The 14362-nt window shown below is 43.5% G+C and overlaps 1 non-coding gene across 1 annotated transcript; it reads right to left on the bottom strand.

The window, feature by feature from the left end:
* Positions 1-5828: 5828 nt before the first annotated feature.
* Trnal-caa (transfer RNA leucine (anticodon CAA)) lies at positions 5829-5903 on the bottom strand. Its single transcript has one exon. It is a non-coding gene; the product is annotated as a tRNA-Leu (tRNA).
* Between the last annotated feature and the right edge of the window lie 8459 nt (positions 5904-14362).

Here is a 14362-nt window from a genome sequence, read left to right as displayed (position 1 = left end):
CACAACTAGCTCTTTACTCACATGAAGTGTTGAGCGCTATTGACAAGGGATTTTAGATCGATTCCGTATTTCTGAATTTCCGGAAGGCTTTTGATACTGTGCCACACAAGCGGCTCGTATTGAAATTGCGTGCTTACGGAACATCGTCTCAGTTATGTGACTGGATTTGTGATTTCCTGTCAGAGAGGTCACAGTTCGTAGTAATTGACGGAAGGCCAACGAGAAAACAAAAATGATTTCTGGCGTTCCCCAGAGTAATGTTATTCGCCCTTTGCTGTTAATTGTCTATATAAACGATTTGGGAGAAAATCGGAGCAGCCGTCTTCGGTTGTTTGCACATGACGCTGTCGTTTATCGACTAACAAAGTCATCAGAAGATCAAAACAAACTGCAAAACAATTTAGAAAAAATATCTGAATGGTGCGAAAAGTGGCAGTTGACCCTGAATAACGAGAAGTGTGAGGGCATCCACATGATTGCTAAAAGGAACTCATTAAACTTCGGTTACACGATAAATCAGTCTAATCTAAAAGCTGTAAATTCAACTAAATACCTAGGTATTACAACTACGAACAACTTAAATTGGAAGGAACACTTAGAAAATGTTGTGGGGAAGGCTAATCAAAGACTGCGTTTTTTTGGCAGGACACTCCTCCTCAAGCTGATCCAAAAGTCTGACAGAAGAAAATGACAAAGGCTCGTAAAACGGTACCTGAGAAACTGGAACTGTAAAATGATGATAAAAAATTACATTAATATCCAGTTGGACCAGAAGAACAGATCAGTTTGGTGCAAAGAGTGAGAAAATCCTCTTGATGTAAAGAAATGCAGTTTTACACACATTCTGAAACGTAAAAGCGCTGTATCATTTTACTGCTGCGTTCACTAGTCACAGTCAGAGTCAAAATATGGTTCAAATGGCTCGGAGCACTATAGGACTTAACATATGAGGTCATCAGTCCCGTAGAACTTAGAACTACTTAAACCTAGCTAACCTAAGGACATCACACACATCCAAGCCCGAGGCAGGATTCGAACCTGCGACCGCAGCAGCAGCGCAGTTCGAACTGAAGCGCCTAGGACCCCTCGGTCACAAGGCCCGGCTCAGGTTTTCTGTCCATTGCGTTTAGATACAGCAAATAGCATGTTAAGGTTCTTTGTAGGACACCTAACTACGTCTTGTATGTGATAGAGATGACATACAAACATTCCTACAGCCCATACGCCCTAAGAAGGGAGACGCAAATGGGCACAGGCTTGCCTGACTACCGCTGCGTGTGCTGGCGAAATGGTCAGATGAGTTCTCGTATTACGCGAAACGGTGATTCACATTCCCATCTGGCAACTGAGGATTAAATTTTTCTCATTTCACAGAATCGCGTCAGGCGAATGCAGAGATAGGCTGATATGTAAGGGCACAGCTGATTTCACCTCTACCCTTCCCTAATATGAGATGGGGCGTTAAACCCTAACCTGCCTTCTTGCTGTCTTGTTTGGTCGGCGAGAGAATATAACCAATACAACATGGCCTTTCGTTAGAAATTGTTTATACTGCCTGCGGCCGTTAAAATGCTGGCATGGGAAATCAAGTATAGCGTGCCTGCTACTGGCTCTTAACGTTTTCGTTTTGAGTGCCGTATTTTAATGTTTATTTGCATAACGCACTTTTATTTCTCTCCATATCATGAAACTTGACAGTAATGTAATGTTAGTCAAGGAGTCTGCCACATACACACTTTAATTTGATTATCGAAATTCCCAGATCTTTATCTTGAAACAGTGTTTTGCTGAAGAAGCGTATAGTCCGCTCTGTATTACCTTTAACGTGATGGCGAGTTTAGCTTGAGGGGGTCGATCATTTCTTGATTCTGATTCGTAGGTAAGTGATTAAATTAAATAACAGACGTACAAGTACTCTTTTTGGGTTATCACTTATTATTTCCAATTCGTTTTCGGCCCAAACTGTTAATAAATATCTTTAGCACTGATTGCATCATAATGTTGCACCATGTTTACGACTTTATCAAAATGAAACTTTTTGGATAATTTTATCATTTACAGCCACTCCGTCCGCCCCCGGTAGCTGAGTGGTCAGCGCAACAGTATGTCAATACTAAGGGCCCGGGTTCGATTCCCGGCTGGGTCGGAGATTTTCTCCGCTCAGGGACTTGGTGTTGTGTTGTCCTAATCATCACCATTTCATCCCCATCGACGCGCAAGTCGCCGAAGTGGCGAGATCCTTCTTTGCAACCACGACACCATGCAGCGCGGTACAGATGGTCCCGACAATATACAGAATGGACCGCTCAGGATTGGCATCAAGTTCTCTTCACCGATGAGTGTCGCATATGCCTTCAACCAGACAATCGTCGGAGACGTGTTTCGAGGCAACCCCGTCAGGCTGAACGCCTTAGATACACCGTCTAGCCAGTGCAGCAAGGTGGAGGTTCCCTGATGTTTTGGTGTGAGGCCGACGTCCGCCGCTGTTGGTCATGGAAGACGCCGTAACGGTTGTACGATACGTGAATGCCATCCTCCGACCGATAATGCAACCATATGGGTAGCATATTGGTGAGGCATTCGTCGTCATGGACGACAATTCACGCCCCCATCATGCCCATCTTGTGAATGACTTTCTTCAGGATAACGACATCGCTCGAGTAGAGTGGCCAGCATATTCTCCAGACATGAACCCTATCGAACATGCCTGGGATCGATTGAAAAGGGCTGTTTATGGACGACGTGACCCACCAACCACTCTGAGGGATCTACGCCGAATCGCCGTTGAGGAGTGGGACAATCTGGACCAAGAGTGCCTTGATGAACTTGTGGATAATATGCCACAACGAATACAGGCAGGCATCAATGTAAAAGTAAGTGCTTCTGGGTATTAGAGGTACTGGTGTGTACAGCAGTCTGGACCAACACCTATGAAGGTATCGCTGTATGGTGGTACAACATGCTGTGTGTGGTTTTCGTGAGCAATAAAACGGGCGGAAATGATGTTTATGTTGACCTCTATTTCAATATTCTGTACAGGCTCCGGATCTATCGGAACCGAGGTGATGCAAATCTTTCTTTGATGTATGCACACTACTGGCCATTAAAATTGCTACACCAAGAATAAATACAGATGATAAACGGGTATTTATTGGACAAATATATCGTACTAGAACTGACATGTGATTACGTTTTCACGCAATTTGGGTGCATAGATCCTGAGAAATCAGTACCCAGAACTATCACCTCTGGCCGTAATAACGGTCTTGATAGGCCTGGGAATTGAGTCACAGCTTGGATGGCGTGTACAGGTACAACTGCCCATGCAGCTTCAACGGGATACTACATTTCATCAAGAGTAGTGACTAGCTTATTGTGACGAGACAGTTGCTTGGCCACCATTGAGCAGACATTTTCAATTTCTGAGAGATCTGGAGAATATGCTGGCCAGGGCAGCAGTCGAACATTTTCTGTATCCAGAAAGGACCGTACAGGACCTGCAACATGCACTCGTGCATTATCCTGCTGAAATGTAGGGTTTCGTAGGGATCAAATGAAGGATAGAGCCACGGGTCGTAACACATTTGAAATGTAACGTCCACTGTTCAAAGTGCCGTCAATGCCAACAAGACGTGACCGAGACGAGTAACCAATGGCACCCCGTACCATCACGCCGAGTGATACGCCAGTATGGCGATGACGAATAGACGCTTCCAATGTGCGTTCACGGCGATGTCGCCAAACACGGATGCGACCATCATGATGCTGTTCAAATGGTTCAAATGGCTCTGAGCACTATGGGACTCAACTGCTGAGGTCATTAGTCCCCTAGAACTTAGAACTAGTTAAACCTAACTAACCTAATGACTTCACAAACATCCATGCCCGAGGCAGGATTCGAACCTGCGACCGTAGCGGTCTTGCGGTTCCAGACTGCAGTGCCTTTAACCGCACGGCCACTTCGGCCGGCCATGATGCTGTAAACAGAACCTGGATTCATCCGAAAACATGACGTTTTGCCATTCGTGCACCCAGTACACCATCGCAGGCGCTCCTGTCTGTGATGCAGCGTCAAGGGTAACCGCAGCCATGGTACTCGAGCTGATAGCCCTTGCTGCTGCAAACGTAGTCGAACTGTTCGTGCAGATGGTTGTTGTCTTGCAAACGTCCCCATTATTGACGTGGCTACACGATCCGTTACAGCCATGCGGATAAGATGCCTGTCATCTCGACTGCTAGAGATACGAGGCCGTTGGGAAACCAGCACGACGTTCCGTCTTACCCTCCTGAACCCACCGATTGCATATTCTGCTAACAGCAATTGGATCTCGACCAACGCGAGCAGCAATGTCGCGATACGATAAACCGCAATCGCGATAGGCTACAATCCGACCTTTATCAAAGTCGGAAACGTGATGGTACCCATCTCTCCTCCTTACACGAGGCATCACAATAACCTTTCACCAGGCAACGCCGGTCAACTGCTGTTTGTGCACGAGAAATCGGTTGGAAACTTTCCTCATGTCAGCACGTTGTAGGTTTCGCCAGCGGCGCCACCCTTGTGTGAATGCTCTGAAAAGCTAATCATTTGTACATCACAGCATCTTCTTCCTGTCGGTTAAATTTTGCGTCAGTAGGACGTCATCTTCGTGGTGTAGCAATTTTAATGGCTAGTAGTGTATTATCGCATAGCTTAATGATTGAGATCTTTATTTTCACTGCTCATAGGAGTGGTTCTGTTTTAACCACACACCCACACACCTACGCGCGCACACACACACACACACACACACACACACACACACCTCACAATGAGTTCGCATGTAAGATCGGCCTGTAGCAACCCCTGCAGAGTGTGTCCGGCACGCCTTTGCAGCCGCAGCGACGCCGCGGTGAGGTTGTGGGCGCGACGCAGAGCAGACCAGCGAGGGAGGCGGAGACCGCTGACGTCACGTGATGTAATGGCCGCGCCGGGAGATGCGAGCCGCTCGATACGGGCTGGGCCGCGCTGACCCACCCGCTCTGAGGTCACCGCGGTGGCCTGCGGCCGCCACGAGGGCGAGAGCCAGAGAGCGAACACCGCCGCGACAATCCGTGCTGAGCTGGTCGAAGCTTACACTAACAAATCAACATCATCGTTACGTGGTTCAGGGGCTTCCAATGTGGTCAAACAAGCCTGAATGACGAAGGTGTTTGGACGAGTGGTTCTAGGCGCTTCACTCCGGAAACGGTCGCAGGTTCGAATCCTGCCTCGGGCATAGATGTGTGTGCTATCCTTAGTTTAGTTAGGTTAAGTCTAGGGGACTGATGACCTCACATGATAAGTCCCATAGTGCTCAGAGCCATTTGAACCATTTGAACGAAGGTGATTGCGGCAGACCAGATTTCTCTTAAGAATAGAAAATCACTAGAGGACGCCCTGGTGCTCGAAGACCAAGGTGGTTCTGGAAAAAGTGAAAATCAGTCGTTTATCAGTTTTCAGCATCTTGCGAGACGTTTCGAACATGACAGACAACGCGGCGAGATGCTTTTAATCGTTTCCACAATAAAATTTTTCTCGAAACCTGGCCGAAGACCATAAAGTACACCAGCGGGAGGAGACAATCAGTACCTTTATTGCGTGATAACAATCCTGATCTTACTGATGACAGTGCCGCTGCCACAGAGTTACTAAACACAGTTTTCCGAAATTCCTTCACCAAAGAAGATGATGTAAATATTCCAGAATTCGAATGAAGACCAACTGCCAACATGAGTAACCAGAATGAGATTTTCACTCTGCAGCGGAGTGTGCGCTGATATGAAACTTTCTGTCGGGTTAAAACTGTATGCCGGACCGAGACTCGAACTCGGGACCTTTCCCTTTTGAGGGCAAGAGCTCTACCACCTGAGCTACCCAAGCACGACTCACGCCCCGTTCTGACCGCAGAATGAAAATCTCATTATGGAAACATCCCCCAGGCTGTGGCAAAGCCATGTCTCCGCAATATCCTTTCTTCCAGGAGTGCTAGTTCTGCAAGGTTCGCAGGAGAGCCTATGTGAAGACGTACTGGCGGAAGTAAAGCTATGAGGACGGGGCGTGAGTCATGCTTGGGTAGCTCAGATGGTAGAGCACTTGCCCGCGAAAGGAAAATCTCCCGAGTTCGAGTCTCGGTCGGGCACACAGTTTTAACCTGCCAGGAAGTTTCAACATTAGTAACTTAGTAGATATCCTCGGTGTAACGAAGCAGGTTAAATCACTTGATGAAGGGAAGTTTTCTAGTCCAGATTGTGTGCAAATCAGATTGTTTCCAGAGTATGCTGATACAACAGCTCCATACTTAGCAGTTGTGTTCAACCGCTCGCTCGTCGAAAGATCCGTACCTAAAGACTAGAAAGTTGCACAAGGCACACCAATACCCAAGAAAGAAAATAGGAGTAATCCGCTGAATTACATACCAATATCGCTGACGTCGATTTGCAGTAGAATTTTGAAACATACACTGTGTTCGAACACTACTAGTTATCTCAAAGAAAACGGTTTATTGACAAACAGACAAATAATATATCGTTCTTTTGCAACACAAGTATCTCTTTATTCTCACGAAGTAGTGAGTGCTATAGACAGGGGATGTCAAACTGAGTTCATATTTTTAAATTTCCGAAAGGCTTTTGACGCTGTTCCTCACAAGCGACTTCTAATCAAACTGCGTACGTATAGAGTATAGCCTCAACTGTGCAACTAGGTCGTGATTTTTTGTCAGAAAGGTCACAGTTCATGTTGGAAAACCATCGAGTAAACCAGAAGTAACATCTGGCGTTCCCCAAGGAAGTGTTGTAGGCTCTCTGCTGTTCCTGATCTACCTAAACGATTTAGGAAAAAAATTTTGGAAATTTGTGGTAAGGCCTTATGGGACCAAACTGCTGAGGTCATCGGTCCCTAAGCTTACTCACTACTTAATTTAACTTAAACTAACTTACGCTAAGGACAACACACACACCCATGCCCGAGGGAGGACTCGAACCTCCAACGAGGGTATCCGCGAGAACTGTGACAAGGTGCTTTAGACCTCCCAGGGTATCCAATCCGAGCAGCCCGCGTAGATTGTCTGCAGATAAAACTGTCATTTACTGTCTTATAAAGTGGCCAGGTGAAACAAAAAAATTGCAAAACGATATCGACGGAACATCTGTATAGTGCGAATAGTTACATCTGCCTGTAAAAAATGATAAGTATGAAGTCATCCGCTTGAGTACTAAAAGGAATCCGCTAAATTCAGTTTACGCGATATATCATACAAATCTAAAAAATGCAAATAAATACCTAGCGATTATAATTACGAATAATTTAAACGGTAACGAAAAAAATGGCTCAAATGACTCTAAGCGCTATAGGACTTAACATCTCAGGTCATCAGTCCCCTAGACTTAGAATTATTTAAACCTAACTAACTTATCACACACATCCATGCCCGAGGCAGGATTCGAACCTGCGACCGTAGCAGCCGCGTGGTTCCGAGCTGAAGCGCTTAGAGCCGCTCGGCCACAGCGGCAGGCAAACGGTAACGAGCACATAGATAATTTTGTGGGGAAAGCAAACGAAAGACTGATTTATTGGCAGAACACTTAGAAAATGCAGCAGATCTATTAAAGAGTCTGCTTACTCTACGCTTGTCCGCCCTCTTCTGGAGTACTGCTGCGCAGTGTGGTGTCAGCATCACATATTAATCACGGAAGACGTTGCAAAAGTTCAGAGAAGGTAGCTCTTTTTTGTGTTATCGTGAAATAGGGGCGAGAGTGTCACGGATATGATATGCGTACTGGGTGAGAAACATTGAAACAAAGGCGTTTTTCGTTGAGGCAGGACCTGCTCATGAAATTTCAATCACCAACTCTCTCCTCAGAGTGTGAAAATATTTTTTTGGCGCCCACCTATATAGCGTGAAATGATCCTCATAATAAAATAAGGGAAATCAGAGTACGCCTTAAAAGATTTAAGTGTTCGTTTTTCCCGCGTGCTTTTCGAGAGTGGAACGGTAGAGAAGTAGCTTGACGGTGGTTCGATTAGCTCTGACAGGGACTTAATCGTGAACAGCAGAGTAATCACGTAGATATAGACAAAAATCGCTCCCCACTGGGTTCCGCCTTATCACTGTGGACAAATGCTAGGACAAACGAGCAAAGCTAGCAATGTAAACATGAGGATACACCATTGCCGAAAAATGGAAAAACCCCATAGGGCAAGATGATGCTAGTTTTTTTTAGGACTGCTACGGTGTGGTGCTAATAGATTATGAGCATAAAGAGAAAATCGTCAAAGTAGCATACTCCCGATATCTCCCCATTAGTTTACAGCAGGCTACCAAGAAGAGTAAAAGGAAGGTGTCCGAAGATGAGGTTTTCCTCCATGACAAGACTGCAGATCGTTCTGCACAAGACACAGTCACACGTGCTGCTCCTCTTACACATAAAATTGTGTCCTCCCCCACTCTCCCCGTATTTTTGCGACTCTGCACCCACTGACTTCTTCCTTTTCCCTCGGATGAAGATAATGATGTGACTTTCGAGTTGGGACGTTTCGCGAACAGCCGAAACCCAAACTTTTGCAGTCAAGGTATCCAACAAATCAGTTATCTTTGTAAACTGTTTCGCACTGAAGGGTGAATGAATAAAGCAAGCCCCTTTTCATAAAAGTTTCTTGTTTTTAAATAGCGAATCGTCAATGGAATGGAAAGACTTACCACGATAGACGATATAAAACTAAGCTTTTCTACCTGTCAGACAAGTTATGGTATCGGGAAAACCAAACATTTTGGTTGCTGCATATTGAACTCCTTTCTGAGCCACTAGCAGCTTTAATAATAGGTAATAAGTAATTTGTCCCTCTATTGTTGTACGTATGGACATCACTGTTCTTCTCAAATTGTGATATGTGTGATGAACTGCGTTAGTGAATATACCTGTATGTGATGTGACCGAGCAATTAAAATGCCTCGCTCCTTGAAGAGATATGTCTGTGCGTAAACACCACGTTTTATTCTTACTGCTCGCTTTTGTGCAATCAGTACTTCCTTTCTAAGCGTACGGTTTTCCAGGAAATTGTTCCATAAGATATCACGGAGTGTATATATGCAAAATATGTTAGGAGGCTATCTCGTTTGTTTCCAAGATTAGCGATTACACAAAGAGCAAAAGTAGCTGAACTTAACAATTTGAGAAGCTAAGTACGACCTTTCTTTCAGTTCTAGTTTTCTTCAATGTTTACACCACAAAATTTGGGGTATTCTACTCCATTTACTGTTGCTGGTTCATGTTTTACATCGACTGCTCGTATGATGCTATTTGTTGCACAGAACTGAAAAGAGTGTGATTTTTCCAAATTTAGGGAGAGTCTATTTTTTGAGAACCCCTTTCGAATTCTTTGGAAAATACCATTTACAATCTCTTTTGTTGCTTTCATCATCTACAATTTCTTTTGTTGCTTTCTCTCTATTGACATTTATTACAATACAAGTATAATCTGCAAAAAGAACCAGTTCTACTTGTTGAATGTTAAGCTGGAAGTCACACACAGGAATGGATCCAAAATTAAACACTGTGGGTTTCCATTGGTGATTTTGCTCCAGTCATTAATATTTTTCACCGTTTTGGCATTGCTTGAATTAATCAGCACAACTTTTTGATTTCTTTTTGTTAAGTATGATTCAAACCAACTGTGCATAAAACTATCATACCATGAAACTTGAGTTCTCCTAAGAGAGTAACATGATCCACACAATCCAAGGCCTCGGAAAGACCACAAAAAGTACCAACTGGCGGTATTGTATTATTTAAGGCCGCGCGGGATTAGCCGAGCGGTCTGAGGCGCTGCAGTCATGGACTGTGTGGCTGGTCCCGGGGGAGGTTCGAGTCCTCTCTTGGGCATGGGTGTGTGTGTTTGTCCTTAGGATAATTTAGGTTAAGTAGTGTGTAAGGTTAGGGACTGATGACCTTAGCAGTTAAGTCCCATAACATTCCACACACATTTGAAAATTTTTTGAACATATTATTTAAGGCTTATACTATTTCATGAGCGAATGTATGTCGACCAACCCTTCTGGAATCCAAACTATGATATGTAAGGCAAATGGTCCCTACTGAAGTGTGAAACTACTCTTGAGTATAGTACTTTATTTTGGAAAAAGATGTCAGTAAGGAAACTGGACCTTTCTTCATTTCTCCTGTCCGTATAGTGTAAGAAATCTACATTTTAGTCTCCATAAACTATTACCTGTTTCTTCATGTCTAACAGGTAGCTCAATAATGCGTCCACAATTCTCACAAATAGCTGGAAGTTTCCTGAAGGGGATGTGTAAACCTTTACAGTTGTATGAAGTTTCGGACGTTTGCATCACTGCTGAGTGGTTTCAGAATTCTAGCTCGCCCTGCAATTCCTTTCTTATGTAGCTCCCTTCGTATTGTTTGGGTCCAGACATAGTTCGCCGGTGCGAAGTTCAACTCTACAGTGACTTTTGCAGCTGTCATCTTATTTTTAGAGACAATCCTCCACAATGACTGTTCGTCACGATCACTCACACACACTTTCCACCGCGTTGTGACCTAGCGGATAATGTTTCCCGCTTTCCCTGTATGTAGTCTAAATCTTCGGTACGGTGCCCCTTTAAACACTAAACCTTTCGACTACCTAGGATACGGAAGCAACCATTATAAATGGCACCAACAATTTACCCACTGTCGAATTCACTGAGCTCAGACACAACGTATCCACAACCACAGAGAACACCGTTCTTACCATGACGGACACCTGCAACGTATTGAGCACATTGCGCAGTTACCGTTAGTGGTCAGATACACGATTGCAGCCTCCAGATCTCCGCTAGCATCTGAATTTAAGTTCAAGCGTGCATTACTCGCAATGTTTCCATATTTTTGTTCAATCCCAGTATGAAAAGAGCTTCTTTAAACAAAAGTTCTCATTTAATAACATAAATAAACCGAGATTTTAGGAAGACGTTTTAAAACGCTTAGCATTGTATGGAAGTATAATGCGGAACACGAGAAAACTGGGCTGGTGGTGGGGGAGAAGGGGGATGGGAGAACCTGGAGCATTTGAAATACTGGGTTAGAGAAGGATGAGAGTGAGCAGAGAAAGTATGAAATCAAATGTACTGTGAGGGATAAACGAGGAAATAAGAGTACAGAAAATCTTTGCTAAACAAGGGATGGGTTAATGGGATGTGTTCTAGGAATCCAAGAATAGTTTACTTGGTAGCGGAGTGGGTAAATGAAGTAAAGAGCTACAGGTGCTTACCAATATCAGAATTAGTATCGCAGTCAATTGAGGACGATGCGTGACGTGGGTACAGAGATATGAAAAGATCAGCACAAAAGAAAAAGATAGGTGGTACGACATGAAATCAGTAGAAACCGGGAGATTACTAGAGAAAAGAAACTGGAAGAACATAAAATGAAAGGGTGGTGAGAAACGTGTTTGCAGTGGAAAAATATAGCACAGGTGAAAAAGTAATGAAATACGTTTCCAAGTACAACGTTTAGATACGAGAAATTGTTAAGAAAAAACATATAAAGGAGAGCTTTCGGAAAAGCCGTCCACATTTTCATCATCAAGCTGCCGAGCAACCTGCGTCCGCTTCGAGATGTGCGCTGCGGGCTTGTATAACATGGAGGCGACCGCGGAGATGTACACATCACGTAGAAGGAAAGAATAGCACCTTCAGCTGATGCAGACGGCAGGCAGTAAAGGGTACGACTTAGTTTTCCAGTTTCGTGATACTGTGAAATAAGTCCGCATGCGAAAGACAGATCAACAGTTTCAGTGTACGATAAACAGCAGAGAGGTTTCGAATTTAATCTGGTAACCACCTCTCCTGCCTTGCCAGTCAAATACAAAGGGTGAAAATTTCTGCCACCTACAGAATAAGCATCGGATATTTCAAGGCCGAACGCCTCCGCACAGGCGGGTGTTTGCGAGTTAGGTGAGTACTACAGCCTAGATAAACCCTTTAACTAATCCAAAATAACGGAATTCCTAGCGAAACTATCCAGTCTGTTCAAATGGACAAAATAATAATAGAGCAAATCTAGTATAAAGGATGTTTCTGGTCCTGTGATCAAGATGATAACCTGAGAAATATATTAATTAAAACACAACTAAGACGTGGCTCTATAAACAGAATGCTTTACCAACGAAATCAGAAAGGACATAAAACAGATTTTTAACCTCAGCCGGCCTGAGTGGCCAAGCGGTTCTAGGCGCTATAGTCTGGCACCGCGCGACCGCCACGGCCGCAGGTTCGAATCCTGCCTCGGGCATGGATGTGTGTGATGTCCTTAGGTTAGTTAGGTTTAAGTAGGTCTAAGTTCTAGGGGACTGAAGACCTCAGAAGTTAAGTCCCATAGTGCTCAGAGCCATTTGAATCATTTCTTTAACCTCATTGCAAACCCCTATTCTGTTGCACTATTGTCAGAAATGGATTTGGGACAGATATGGGAAGGGAGCTGTTGAAAGGCTGAAAGTGAAATTTCTAAGAAGTATGTGTGGGTATACGTTAGGAGTGATGCAAGAAACGAAAATATCGGATTGGAATTATTTAACATAAATTAAAAGATAGAAGCACCGACACGGACGCTTCTTATGCATGAAAAAGAAATGACCTGTGAAAAAGGCTTTGTTCTATAAACTTAGTGGTTGGAGAGGTGAAGAGATTGGAGTGTGATTGTGGATTTCGTATTTAAACGCCCTGGACGTCATGGTTCATGAACCATCTTGAAGTGGATGATGGCGATGTTAATAATAATAATAATACTCTAATAATAATAACGGAGAAAACGAAGAAGGAATAGGTCAATTCCTTATGATATCGTATTGCTTCCTTCAAGTGTAAACAAAGAAATCTCCATGTTCGGCCAATCAGCAGTTGAAACTTCTTTATTTAAATGAGTGTGGCTGTACTTAAATTGCTGAATTATTGAGACCCACAATATCCTAGTGCAACGCAATCTGACTGCTCAAAAAAAAGATAACCTGACTTCAAATAATAAGAAATCCTAACAATAACCTATACATTTCATTAAGCACTTACCTCACAAAAATCTTCACTACGCGAACTACTGCAATACAGCGAGCGTCAATACTGCCAGCTAAATGAAAGATTCTAACCAATAAAGACACTAACTACTAATAGGCATGTGGATAGCAAAGGAAAGATTTTGTTGCAAACCAAATAATGTATTTTTTACCTTAATAATGTGACATCCAGTTCAGACACGAATGTAAATCGTCATTGACATCTAGTACAAAGGTATATAATCATGAATAATATTGCGTCTCCAATTCGAACATGTACAGATCGTTAGCCTACGCTAACACTTCAGAGCTCTACCCTCCATCAATGCTAACTTCTCGCATCTAACATCCATCACTGCTGACTGTTCACATCCAACTGCCCAACAGTACTTCCATCACTGCTGGCGACGTCCAACTGCCCAACACTACAGGCGATTAACTTCCAACAACGAGTCCAACCAGCCATAGAGTCTCTCACAAAGAAAGCGCAGTCAGAGATCCAATGCAAAGCACTACACAGCGCCTGCCAACACAGAAGCATCCCACTTACACAGTTTTCTTCTATAGCGAACTTTCTGTTGAATGTTTAATAGAAAAAGTTTCCATGTTAGTCGACGACCACGAGTCACTTCGATGTATTTTGCTGGGCAATGAGACAGGAGATTTCATCGTTTATATAAAAAAATCATAGCACTTCACTAAAACGAGAACATTTTGTCAAACGAGATCTCTAAGCACGAATTTTCTCAATTTATTATAAATACGATACTTACTGTGTAGTTACGATCTAATTCATGCCATCTGCGCACAAAAGATTCGCTGTGCAGCCGCCGGGTGATACGTTTGACAGATGAAATTCTAAAAACATGCTGGGTGTTGCTATCAAAGATAATATCTTTGTTGTAATTTCTATGTTATATATTAATTTACTTAATTAAAATATAACATTTTTTTTAAAAAAATGGCTTGTTTCTAAGAGGGAGCAGGGAGAAGTCACAAGACATATCTTCTGTGAGACTAGCCGCATTAAAAACATATGCTAACACAGTCGTGTTTCAAGCCCTATTTGTTGCAGTTCTGGTCTTTAATGTTGACGGCTTGTTTGAGGGAGGTCCTCACTATAGTCATTCAATATAAGATTATTGATGTCTGCATATTTACTGCAACCTATATCCACTTCTACGCCTACATCTACATTTATACTCCGCAAGCCACCCAAAGGTGTGTGGCGGACGCCACTTTGCGTACCACTGTCATTACCTCCTCCGGCCGAGGTGGCCGAGCAGTTCTAGGCGC

The sequence above is a fragment of the Schistocerca serialis genome, chromosome 8 (assembly GCF_023864345.2).
Source record: "Schistocerca serialis cubense isolate TAMUIC-IGC-003099 chromosome 8, iqSchSeri2.2, whole genome shotgun sequence".
NCBI lineage: Eukaryota > Metazoa > Arthropoda > Insecta > Orthoptera > Acrididae > Schistocerca > Schistocerca serialis.
Note: the sequence above shows the minus strand (reverse complement) of the source record. Positions and strands in the feature narration are given on the sequence as shown.